Consider the following 11,421-nt stretch of genomic DNA (forward strand, 5'->3'; position numbering starts at 1 on the left):
TTAACTTAGGTTTGAAGTTGATTTTATTCAATATGAGTATGGCCACTCCTGCTTGCTTCTGATGGCCATGTGAGTGGTATGATGTTTCCCAACCTTTCACCTTCAGCCTGTGTATGTCTTTTCCTATCATATGAGTCTCCTGAAGGCAGCATATTGTTGGATCTGTTTTTTTAATCCAGGTTACTAGTCTATGTCTCTTGATTGGTGAATTTAGGCCATTAACATATAAGGTTACATTTGAAATATGGTTTGTACTTCCAGTCATGTTTATTTATTTATTTATTTTAGTTTGGCTAGTTTTTCCCCTTTGGTTATTTTTCTCCCCCTTTACTGAGATACCTCCCACTGTTAGTTTTGGGCGCTATTTTTCAATTCCTCTTCTTGTAGTATTTTGCTCAAAATGCTTTGCAGTGCTGGTTTTCTGGCTTCGAATTCTTTTAGCTTTTGTTTATCATGAAATATTTTATTCTTCTTCATGACTGAGTAAAACTGCATTGTTATATATAACACATTTACTTTATCCAATTTTCTATAGAGGGACACCTTGTCTGGCTCCATAATTTGTCTATTGTGAATTGCACTGCTATAAACATTGATCTGCCTATATCACTATACTATGCTGATTTTACTTTCTTTTTTTTTAATTCATATACATACATACGTTTATTTATTTATTTATTTTTAGTGATTATTTCCAGTGGAGCAAGGATAATTATTTGGTTTCCAGGCACTAAAATTAAATGAAGGGTGCTTTCCAAAGACTTAAAAGCAGCTTACTACAGGGACACAGCCACATCAATGTTTATAGCAGCACAATTCACAATAGCTAAACTGTGGAGCCAACCTAGATGCCCTTCAGTGGATGAATGGATTAAAAAAATGTGGCATTTATACACAATGGAATTTTACTCAGCAATAAAAGAGAATAAAATCATGGCATTGGCAGATAAATGGATGGAGTTAGAGAAGATAATGTTTAAGTGAAGTTAGCCAATCCCTAAAAAACAAATACCGAATATTTTCTCTGATATAAGGAGACTGACTTATAGTGGGATAGGGAGGGGGAGCATGGGAGGAATAGATGAATTCTAGGTAGGGCAGAGGGTTGGGAGTGAAGGGAGGGGGCAGGGGGTTAGCAAGGATGGTGGAATGTGATAGACATCATCATCCAAAGTACATGTATGAAGACATGAATCGGTGTCAACAGAGTTTATGCACAACCAGAGATATGAAAAATTGTGCTGTATATGTGTAACAAGAATTGTAATACATTCTGCTGTCATTTTTTTAAAATAAATAAAATAAATTAAATTAAGAAAAATAAAATGAAGGGTGCTAGTACGTTTCACCCAAAGGTTGAGTAATGAGGCCCCTGACCTAGAATCTGACTCTCAAGCCATCTTGGAACAAGACAAGGAATGTGAGAGATTATCCCAGGTTTCTTTAGAGGATCTTCAGATAAAGAATTCAGAGTGGATCAGCCTGAGAATTCAGAGTCAGTCAAAACTGGAGATGTCCTAACCTTGGCCTGCAAATGTCTGCCCTGCCACCAAAAGGGATGGTCTCATGGCTCAAGAAGGCCAGATGAGGACAACAATTAATCTAGTTTCAGCAGAAGCCACTTCTCCTGAGTAACCCAAGTGGCAAAAAATAATTGGCCAGAAAGACAAATCATTCCATCTGCATCAGCGATGTGTCACTGAAGGACGTAGGCACCCAGTACTGTGTGAAGGTAGAGTTTCCCCACGTGGAGTTTATGACGGGTCCAGACACCTACGTGTCTGTGAAGGGTGAGCACACCTCATACACCATTCCCTGGGCTCATTAAGATGAATCTTTAACAGTCTGTACCATGCACCAAACTGATACGCTGTATTCCACCAAAAAAAAAAAAAAAAAAAAAATCCCTGTGGGTTAGGATTTAACAGATGGCCCTTCTGATAAGCTATTCTAGAGTCTTGTGCCAAGCATTGAATCAAGCCATGTTTTTTATAGGCCACACACTTCCCTGATGGTCAACATCACCAGAACTGAAGGTCATAGGAAAAGGGATATTCCCAAGCAAAAATATGATATATTTGTGTACAGCATGGCTACGAGCTAGGTGTTTTACAGGAGGTGAAACTGAGATTCAGTTACGTTGAGTGAGAAGGGTATGTTGGTCAGCTTTCCAAAACTGAGACCTGGAGGGCTGAATGACTTTTCTAAGAGTTTAGGGACAACTCAGCCCTCCACTATCTGCACTGTGTAAGACTTATGCTTTACACCTGAGCTTTCCGTCTGAGAAGTCTAATCTGAACTCTGATCTTCTGGCTTCAGAATGGAATCCCAACATGAGTGAAGTTGGATTCCAAGTGCCCAATATCCCCTGAGCCAAAACAAAGGGACCTCCCCAGGCAGGAAGATGCCACCTGCCTGCAAGACCCCCCTCAGCCACCCCGCATTGCCATCCAGGATGTCACGGGGTACTGGCAGCAGGAACCTGAGTGGTCACCCTATTCCAGTCTAGGGCCATGTGGCCCACACAGACATTCAACGACCAGACATGTCACCTCTCCCCGGCTGGAGCTGCTTCGGGGAATTCTGAGGCCGGAGGAGAGGCCTTGTGCATCGCCCTCTCCAGGCCCTGTGTGCAGAAAGCCCTGCAGGAGGGGTCAAGCCATCTCCTGCACTGGCCTTTCCCAGCTCTGCCCTGAGATTCCACCCCCTCCGCTCCCTGAGGACAGCCTACTCCTCACTCTCCTTCTCGTCACTTCCCTCTGAAGTAACCTCATGAATGCAGTGAGATCAGGGGTCCTCCTGCTCAGCCAGGAGCCCGGACCTTCCCAGCAATGTTGCCCTGAGTCCAGGCACATTCTGTGGCATCCAACTGATCAGAGAACACCACAGATTTCCCTGAAGCTTGATGATGGGAACAAACGCTTCTTTCCTGCCACCTCTCTCCCTAAATTCCTTTTAGCCTGTGATTTTGATGATTTGTCAACTCAACACAATTTGGGGTATGTGGGTCAGTGGAGTACTTCCCAATTTTTGAGAACCCCTGAGGCTCTACTCTCTTATTCTTTTTTTTTTTTTTTTTCCTGGTCCTGGGGATTGAACCCAGGGGCGCTCTGTCACTGAGCCACATCCCCAGCCCTTGCTATGTTTTATTTTGAGATGGAGTCTCACTAAGTTACCGAGGTCCTTGCTAAACTGCTGAGGCTGGCTTTGAACTCACCACTCTCCTGCCTCAGCCTTCCAAGTCCCTGGGTGCCTGGAATCACAGGCATGCACCACTGAGCCCAGCTCTACTCTCTTATTCTTCAGGAAAGAAACTGTCCCTCTCTCCCCTCTTACAGAGATGAGCAGTGGGGCCGTGCATGGGGGCAGTGACCACATCTTTCCGTTGTGCTATCTCTTGACTTCTCTAAGCACTAATCTCTGCACAGATTCTGAGGACAGATGAAGGTCAATTCCAAACTCACTAGAGGAGTGAAGTGGCAGAACGACAGTGGCAGCCACCTCCAAACTTGAGTAAGTTCTGACTTCTGGATGAGTAAAGCGACTCGTGTCTCTCAATAAACACTAACCCATCCCAATGGCCCCTGCTTCCTGTGCCTTCCTCTTACATGGCCAGGAACTGAGAAACGGAACTGAGGAAGTGGACCAATGCCCCTCTTGCAGCACTGAGGGTTTAGGTTTTTCTGCTCTTAGTGTGGGCATGCGTGCATGTCATTAATAGAAGGAAGGTACAAGACACAAACATGACCTGCATCCAAGCCATGAGAAATGATTTTCATTTCTTTCCAGAAATCACAGACAAGGTGTTCAAGGTGCAACAAACTGAGATGGTACAGACCATGTCACCTAGAGAGACAATCACCATGGGTTGCAACATGCCAGTTCCAATCCCAATTGGAGCCTGTCTCACGATTCAAGGGATCTGATCCAACCCCAGAATTAACCTACAATTTCCAGAAAGGCCACATTCCTTTAGTAAAAGCAATTGGAGACACCAACAAACCCAACAGCACAGACTTTTTCCATTTTTATCAGTGAAATCTCTTGCAGATGCTAAGTGTCACAGAGTACTAATCAGGTCAGGGCACCCAGGTGTCTGTTATTGGTGAGTATGTCTCCTACTCGGCCTGGTGTATTATTACCTCAATAATCATGACTCTCATTCGTTGAATAACTGCCATCTGCCAAAAACAACAATATCTACATTAGTATGTTAAGAGATCTGTGACATAAAATATATAAAATAGGACATCAAAATTCAAAATAAGGGGAGGAAGAGTGAAATGTAGAGTTTTTATTAATATTTACATCTCTTGTTCCTTATCTTTACAATCAAGGTTAAGTGCCATTATTTCAAAATAATTTGAAATAAAATTGTAAAAAAATCAAAAGATGTCTTTGTAAGCCTTATGGTACCCACAAAGCAGAGAAATCTGTGTCCATCCTGAGTCTAGGAAAATATGAGCATCTGCTCAAATATTCCTTCCCTCTTCCAGTACCCACTTTCTGGATATCAATAAATGACATGATCATGAATATAACTGACATGATCAATTTTAATTCTGAGAAGTTTTTAGACTTAAAATTATATAAAATGCCTCGAACAGTTGCTGGCTCACCAACTCTAATGGGTATCTATTGTCCTTCTTGGGGTCTCACCCTCTCTGGCCGTGGTAATAGGCCCATGGGACCGGGCCCTACTTGGGCAGACTGTGGATCTCAGCTGCTTGTCTTGTGGCTTCTTTCCCAATAAAACATCACCCTGAAGTAGTTCAAAAATGGAGAGGAACCTTCATCCCTCCAGGTGTTCAGCTGAAGAAAGTAGTAATGCCAACACAATCCTAAGGTGACCCTGGCTCAGAGGACTTCAGCTCTCATGCCATCGGCAGTGTGGGCCACACCGAGCCTGCAGCACCCTCTCCATAGAAATGCTGAGTTGGATGAGCTCATGCGTGTGCTAGGGACTGCCACCAGGCTAGGCAGGTGGCAAGTTAATGGCCACCAAGTAGTGAGCAAGGTGGGTCTGATTATTTCATGAAGTCTGAGCATTTGTCCTGAGCTATTTCCGTTTCACCAACAATGTCTATTTTTCAAACCCCATCTCAAAGGACAAGAGGCAAAGAAGTTCTAGCCCCAGAATGCACAGCGGACCTGGCAGAAGAATGGAAATGTCTCCCAGACAGATGAGACTCTAGTCCCCACCAAAGGCAGCGACGGACTATGCAATGAGCAGAGCTTCATCCCAGGGAAGAAAACTGACCACGTGGAGGACACTGTCCTCACCTGCCAGGTGGAACAAGATGGGCAGCAGAAGGTCTCTGCAAAAAGGACACTTTTGGCTTCTGCTCACCAGGCCAAGTCTAAGATGTAGCCAATGGCAGCCTCTGTGATTTATCTAAAGAGGCTCCATCATCTTTCTTGAAGACTTTCTTCTCCAACATGAAATTTAAATTATGACAGCAAATCCTGCAGTGCCCTCTCTCCCCTCTCTTCCTCCCTCTCTCTCTCTCTTTCTCTCTCTTCCATGCATACACAATACTCTCACTTTTGCTCTTTCATTCATTTGATTGCTCTTTTCACTCTCACACAAGCATACACACACAAAAAAAAAAAAATCCAAAATTGTGTAATTATCTATTAAAAACTAAATATTAAAAATCAAGAGCTGGGGTTGTGGCTCAGTGGTACAGCATTTGCCTGGCATGTGTGAGGCACTGGCTTCGATTCTCAGTGCTCCATATAAATAAATAAATGCATAAATAAATAAATAAATAAATAAAAAGTTTTATTGACAACTAAATTTAAAAAAAAAATCAATGACACCCAATTCAACTCTGCGGAGAGAGCTCCTATTTATGATCTGCTGTAAATACTTTTAAGGCCTCATGTACCCACAAAGTAGATTTGGGGTACTGGCAATGAGGAGGACTAGAGAACTCCTACCAGACCAGTGAGTCCGTGTTTCCTTGAATGCTCTTAATGATTTCATGCCCAGAGGTTTCTAAAGTTTCCTCATTTCCTGCATGAACCCAGGTCCTGGTGCGGAGCAAGTCAGCCTTGAGCTCTCCCGACAGGCGCTGTCTAGATGCCACTTACTACCAGGGTAGACGTGCTCCTATGCCCTGATGTTGTTCTCCTGGTTTCCAGGCTCCAGGTTCCCAGTGTCTGGGTGTCTGGGTCCCCTGTCCTGTATCTAGAGGGACAGCAGGAATGGACATGTGGGTTCCAGTCTCACCACCTTGTGACCCTACAATCACTGAGTCTCAGTTTTCTAACCAACATGGAGATAATAAACCATGTCATGTGACTATGCTGGGAGCAAGCAAGGTGTGCAAGGTAACTAACGGTGGAGGAGGGTGAGATGCATGTTTTCCTGGGCTCCTACCTCAGGTTTCTGCACCAGGGAGGGTGCGCTGTGCAGCAGGAATAGTTGTCCCCAAGATGGGCCTCAGTGACCTCGGATGGGAAAGTGAAGGCCCTGGAGGAGGGGTTCCTGTGTGACCTCTGACAACTCTTCTTGCCACCCTTGCTCTTGTGACTCTCCTCCTAGGCCACAGGTTGCTTCTGGAGATGGAGTCTCAGCCTTCATTCTGCAGGAAGCAGAGGGCTGAGGAGATGCTGGAGGCACAGGGACAAGAGTGACCACAGCCTGACTCAGGAGCAGGCTAAGGTTAGGGGAAGAAGCCAGTCCAAGAAGGGCCCAAGGTGCCACGTTTCATCTGGAAGAGGGGAACACCCGATTCTGTCTTAGGTAGTCCTCCGGGAATCTCCTGGAGTCCACTAAACAGCTCTGCGTGGTGAAGAAGGAAGAAGAGCTTGAGCAAAGCTTTGCAAAAGGTCTCCCAGAAGAACGGAGAGGATTAGAATCCATGGGAGAGGTGGCCTCTGGCCTCACAGAGGTGGGTCAGGGATGAGCTGGCTATGTGGCCACTACTGTGGTGGTTAGTGAGTGTCGAGATTCCTGGCTTTAGTCAGATTTTTCATTGCTGTGGCCAAAAGACCTGACAAGAACAATTAGAGGAGGAAAAGTCTATTTGGCTCCTGGTTTCAGAGGTCTCAGTCCCTAGATGGCCAACTCCATAGCTGCGGGCCAGAGGTGAGGCCGGGCATCGTGGTGGAAGGGCACAGCAGAGGAGAGCAGCTCAGGACGTGGCAATCAGGAAGCAGGTAAAGCTGTCTCCGTGCCAGGACAAAACCTCCTCCATCCACACCCTCTCCTGGTTCAGAAACACCTGTTGGGCATCCTCAGCGGAGAACAGAGAAGACCACGCCCTGTTCTCACTGAGCTGCGTGCTCCATAAGCAAGACAAGTATGAAATATAAATGGTGAGTACAGACTCTGCCAAGGATGCTAGTGATAACAAGGAGGAGGACGATCCCCAGGAGATCCAGTGGCCTCAGACCTAAGGAAGAAAGAGAGGAGGACAGCGGGGACTTCGAGTGCCCTCAGAGAGGTCAGTGGAGCTGAGCCCACACATAAGTGAAGGCTGGAGTGCAGCTGCCAAAGGATCGGGGGCCAAATCAGTGCGGACGAGAGAAGGGTTTCAGAGTAATGGGAAGCCACCCAAAGAGAGTGACATGAAGCCACTGAAAGTGTGACGTGATCAAACTTCTCCTTTAACAGGACCACCCCAGGGTAAGCAGATGGCTGGCACAGGGAAAGTGGATGAGGCTGTCCGTGCCAGGGGTGACTGTGGAGAGGGAGGTGCAGCAGGTGTCACACGCTGAGACAGGGACGCAGGAAGGACCCAGGAAGGCGTGAGAGGGACCTGGCAGGTGAGTTTGTTTTGTAGATGCCAAGCAGGACACCAGGCATGGAGATGTCCTGCCCACCGTGAGAACACCAGTGTCTGCCGAAGAGCAATCAGATCCTCCCTCCGGCTGTGGTCCTGCCCTTCCCATCCCAGCCTAGGGTCAGCCACTGCGAAGGAGGCGGGGCTTGGGAGCAGTGGGGAAACTGAGTCACGGGAGGCTCTGTCTGGCACCAGGCTGCGGCTCCGGGCCCACTCTTGTATGCCTGCTGCTGCTCAGAAGTACATTGAAAGAGGAAGTCCGTTCTTGGGATGATGTGTTCTGGCCCCTCCACTCCTTCTCCCCGGAGCTGGCTTCAGACCTAGATGGCCAGGAAAGGCACCCTCCTCGCCACCCGCAGCTGATTCTGGGCATGTGCTCTCCTGCAGCGTGAGCAGGCCGAGGCCCAGGCGCCCAGGAGGGAGGTTTCTAGAACAGAAACCTCGCTCCTCCTCCCAAGGCCTAATTCCAAACACCTCACCCAAAGCCACTTCCTCTAAACGGGGACTCTGCCCAAACACAGCCCCCGTCAGACGCGAGCTCTTTCACCCTGGCACCTCTGGGGAGGAGAGAAGGAGGCCTGGCTTCTGGAGGCCCCATGCCCAGCAGCCTTCCTCCTGACCCCAGCTCTGCAGCTCACCTGTGCCCAGGGGTAGCCTGTCACACAGAGCACACACGCCCTCCACCAGGCCAGACTGCCTCCAGGGACGCTCCTGAGGAATGGCCATGGGTGCCCCCACATGGAAATCGAGGGGTCCAGGGTCAGAGCCTGGGTGCTAGAGGAGTCCCCGGGGACCTCTGCAAGCACCTGGGGACTCTGACATCAGTCACTTCTGAGCTCGTGCCTAGCTCCCATGTCACAGTCCACCAGCAGGAAGTGCCAGGGTCCCACAGCCCTTCCCTCGGGTACTTCCTCTTATTTCACCCAAGACAGATACTGCCTCTTTCCAGGGAGCAGGGAGTCAGGAACCTCGTCGGACAGGAGGCCCTAGGAGCAGATGATGCCCACCCCTGCCTCGCAGCCCCGCCTGCCTCTGCTGCCCCTACTGCTGCCTCTGCTGCTGGGCCTCTCAGGTGAGCCCTGGCCACGGGGCAGATGGATCTCTGTCCCAGGGCCTCTTTGCCTGCTGCTCCTTTCTCTTGGAGACACCTCCCTCCGCCAACCCCGCCAGGTCCTCATCGACTGGAGGGTCCTTTCCTTTCCCACCCAGATCCAAACAGCAGCCGCCCCGCCCAGGCCTCCCCCAATGGCAGGGGTTCCCAGCCCCTCCTCTCCTGCACTCCTGGCCCCCTCTAAGGCTTCATGACCCCCGTGTGCTTGATGGGCAGGACCCGGTGCCCTTCCAAGGGAGGAGGGAGAGGGGTGGCAGCTGACTTCTTGCTCCTGCTGAAGGCCACGGCACCCAGGGCGTGCGGGGGAAAGGGTGCTGTCTTGGTTCTGAAGGATGGAGATGGCTAGATGGAGAGAGAGGGAAATTACCAGGACTATACATGGGATGTGGACTGTTAGAAAAAAATGGAAATTGGTGCTTTTTAGACCATGTCTCCCAGAATCCCAGCATCTTACAACGACATTATTGATACGAGCCTTTCTCCTGCCTGTCCCCTCCCTTCTCCCCACAGCTGACTCAGGCAGGCAGGAGAGGCAGCCCTCCTCCTCCCATGATTATCAGCATCTCAGTTGAGAGGCATTTGAAGTGGCTGAAAGCACAGATATTTTTCAAAACCAACCTGCCAAGGCTCAACTTCATATTTCATCACTTGGAGGCTGTTTGCTTCTGGGCAAGTTACTAAACTTCTCTGTGCCTGTGTTTTCTTGTCTGTGAGATAGTGATACATAATAATGTCTTGCTAACAGGGTTGTAGTAAAAATTAAATTAGTTAATTATAATTGAGTGTTTAGAGTAAGATGTAGCACACAGAAGTATCTATGTAAGCTCTGGCTGCTATCTCCTTCCAGGATTTAGTAAATACAAAAGAATATCTCAAAAATGGTTCTAACCATTAAAGGACACTCTCTGTGTATCCTTGGCAATCTGAGTCTTTGTTTAAATTCACAGCAGTGATGGGAAATAGGAATAATCTATTATGCTCCATAGAAGAAACTGGAAGAAGAGGGAGGGAATGGGCCTCCCAGAATTTCCAGACCTGAAGCCCTACCTTGAGACCAGATCAACCTGATGCCCAGGCCAGGCCCTCATCCTCTGGACTCCAGGTCAATGGGGAGAGGCCCTTTGTCTTAGTTGGTTTTCTGTGACTATAACGGAATACCAGAGACTGGGTAATTTATAAAAAAAAAAGAAGTTTATTTTGGCTCCCAGTTCTAGAAGCTGGGAAGCTCAAGGATCAAGCTGCCACAATGGTGAGGGCTTCATCTGGCTTCAACTCATGGTGGAAAGGAAAGTGGAGCATGCAGAAGACACCGAACATGAGGGATGGACTGGCTTTAAAACAACCGAGTTTTGCTATAATTAACCCAGTTCCACGAGAGAGCTCACTCACCTTGTGAAAGAAATCAGCGCATTCGTGACATTCGTGAGGGCTGCGCCTTCACAGCCCAGGCACCTCCCAGGAGGCCTGGCCTCTAACACTGATGCCCTCAGGAACTCATCTTCCAACACGAGTTGGCGGGGAGCGGGGGGGGGGAATGCTCAAACCACAGCAACCTTCTTGCAAAAGTCCTCCCGTGAGTCTTGAGTATCTCTCAAAGGCTTTCGGGTTTCAGTCTAACAATAAAACTACAAGGAAAGTCTCACCTCCCACAGTGTTTATGTGGCATAGGTGAAAATCTACAGCTCCGGAAGGCTAAGTAATTTTTTTTCAAGGTCAAACATCGAATAAGCAAAAGAGGAGGCATTCTAATGGATCCAAGGGGGCCCACAAGCCTTTCGTTTAACCTCTTTACTATGTTGCTTCCACGTGTGTGGAACTCAAAAAGAAATAGGATTACACTCAGTGTTTTATGGCTCTTTCACTCAAAAACAAATTGGAGATCATTTTCCACGCCAAGATACGTATATCTACATCATCATCAATACCAACATGCACTTCAGCCACGTCACTTTAACTATTAGTTTCTTTTCTTTCTATTTTGGTTTTGATGTTGTTGTTGATGTCCTTGCTGATTTCTTTTTCTTCCAGTACTGGGGATTGAACCCAGAGGCCCTCTACCACTGAGCCACATCCCCAACCCTTTTTACTTTTTATTTAGCGACAGGGTCTTGCTAAGTTTCTCAGGGACTTGTTAAGTTGCTGAGGGTGGCTTTGAACTTGGGATCCTCCACCTCAGCCTCCCGAGCTACTGGGATGACAGGCCTGCACCGCTGTCATCCATTTATATTCCTGCCTGCCGTAGGGTGGCAAATGGGGCTCCCCTCGGTGGAAGGGGTTGGCTGAGAAATAAAAGCTAAGAGGAAATGAAATGCAGAAAATACCACAGAACACAGAAGGTAGTTTCAACAGCATGGGCAGGACGGGCAAGCTGGTCCAACTGATGGAGCTTCTGGCAAAATGGAGCCCACATCTGCTTTATTTATATTGGGAGGCATCAAAGGCCTTCCTAAGAATGTTCTTCTCCAAAAAAGGTTCAAGATAGGCTGTTCAGTTCCTAACAGGTTACACCCACCTCTG

The sequence above is a fragment of the Callospermophilus lateralis genome, chromosome 3, assembly GCF_048772815.1.
Source record: "Callospermophilus lateralis isolate mCalLat2 chromosome 3, mCalLat2.hap1, whole genome shotgun sequence".
In the NCBI taxonomy this organism is placed as follows: Eukaryota; Metazoa; Chordata; class Mammalia; order Rodentia; family Sciuridae; genus Callospermophilus; species Callospermophilus lateralis.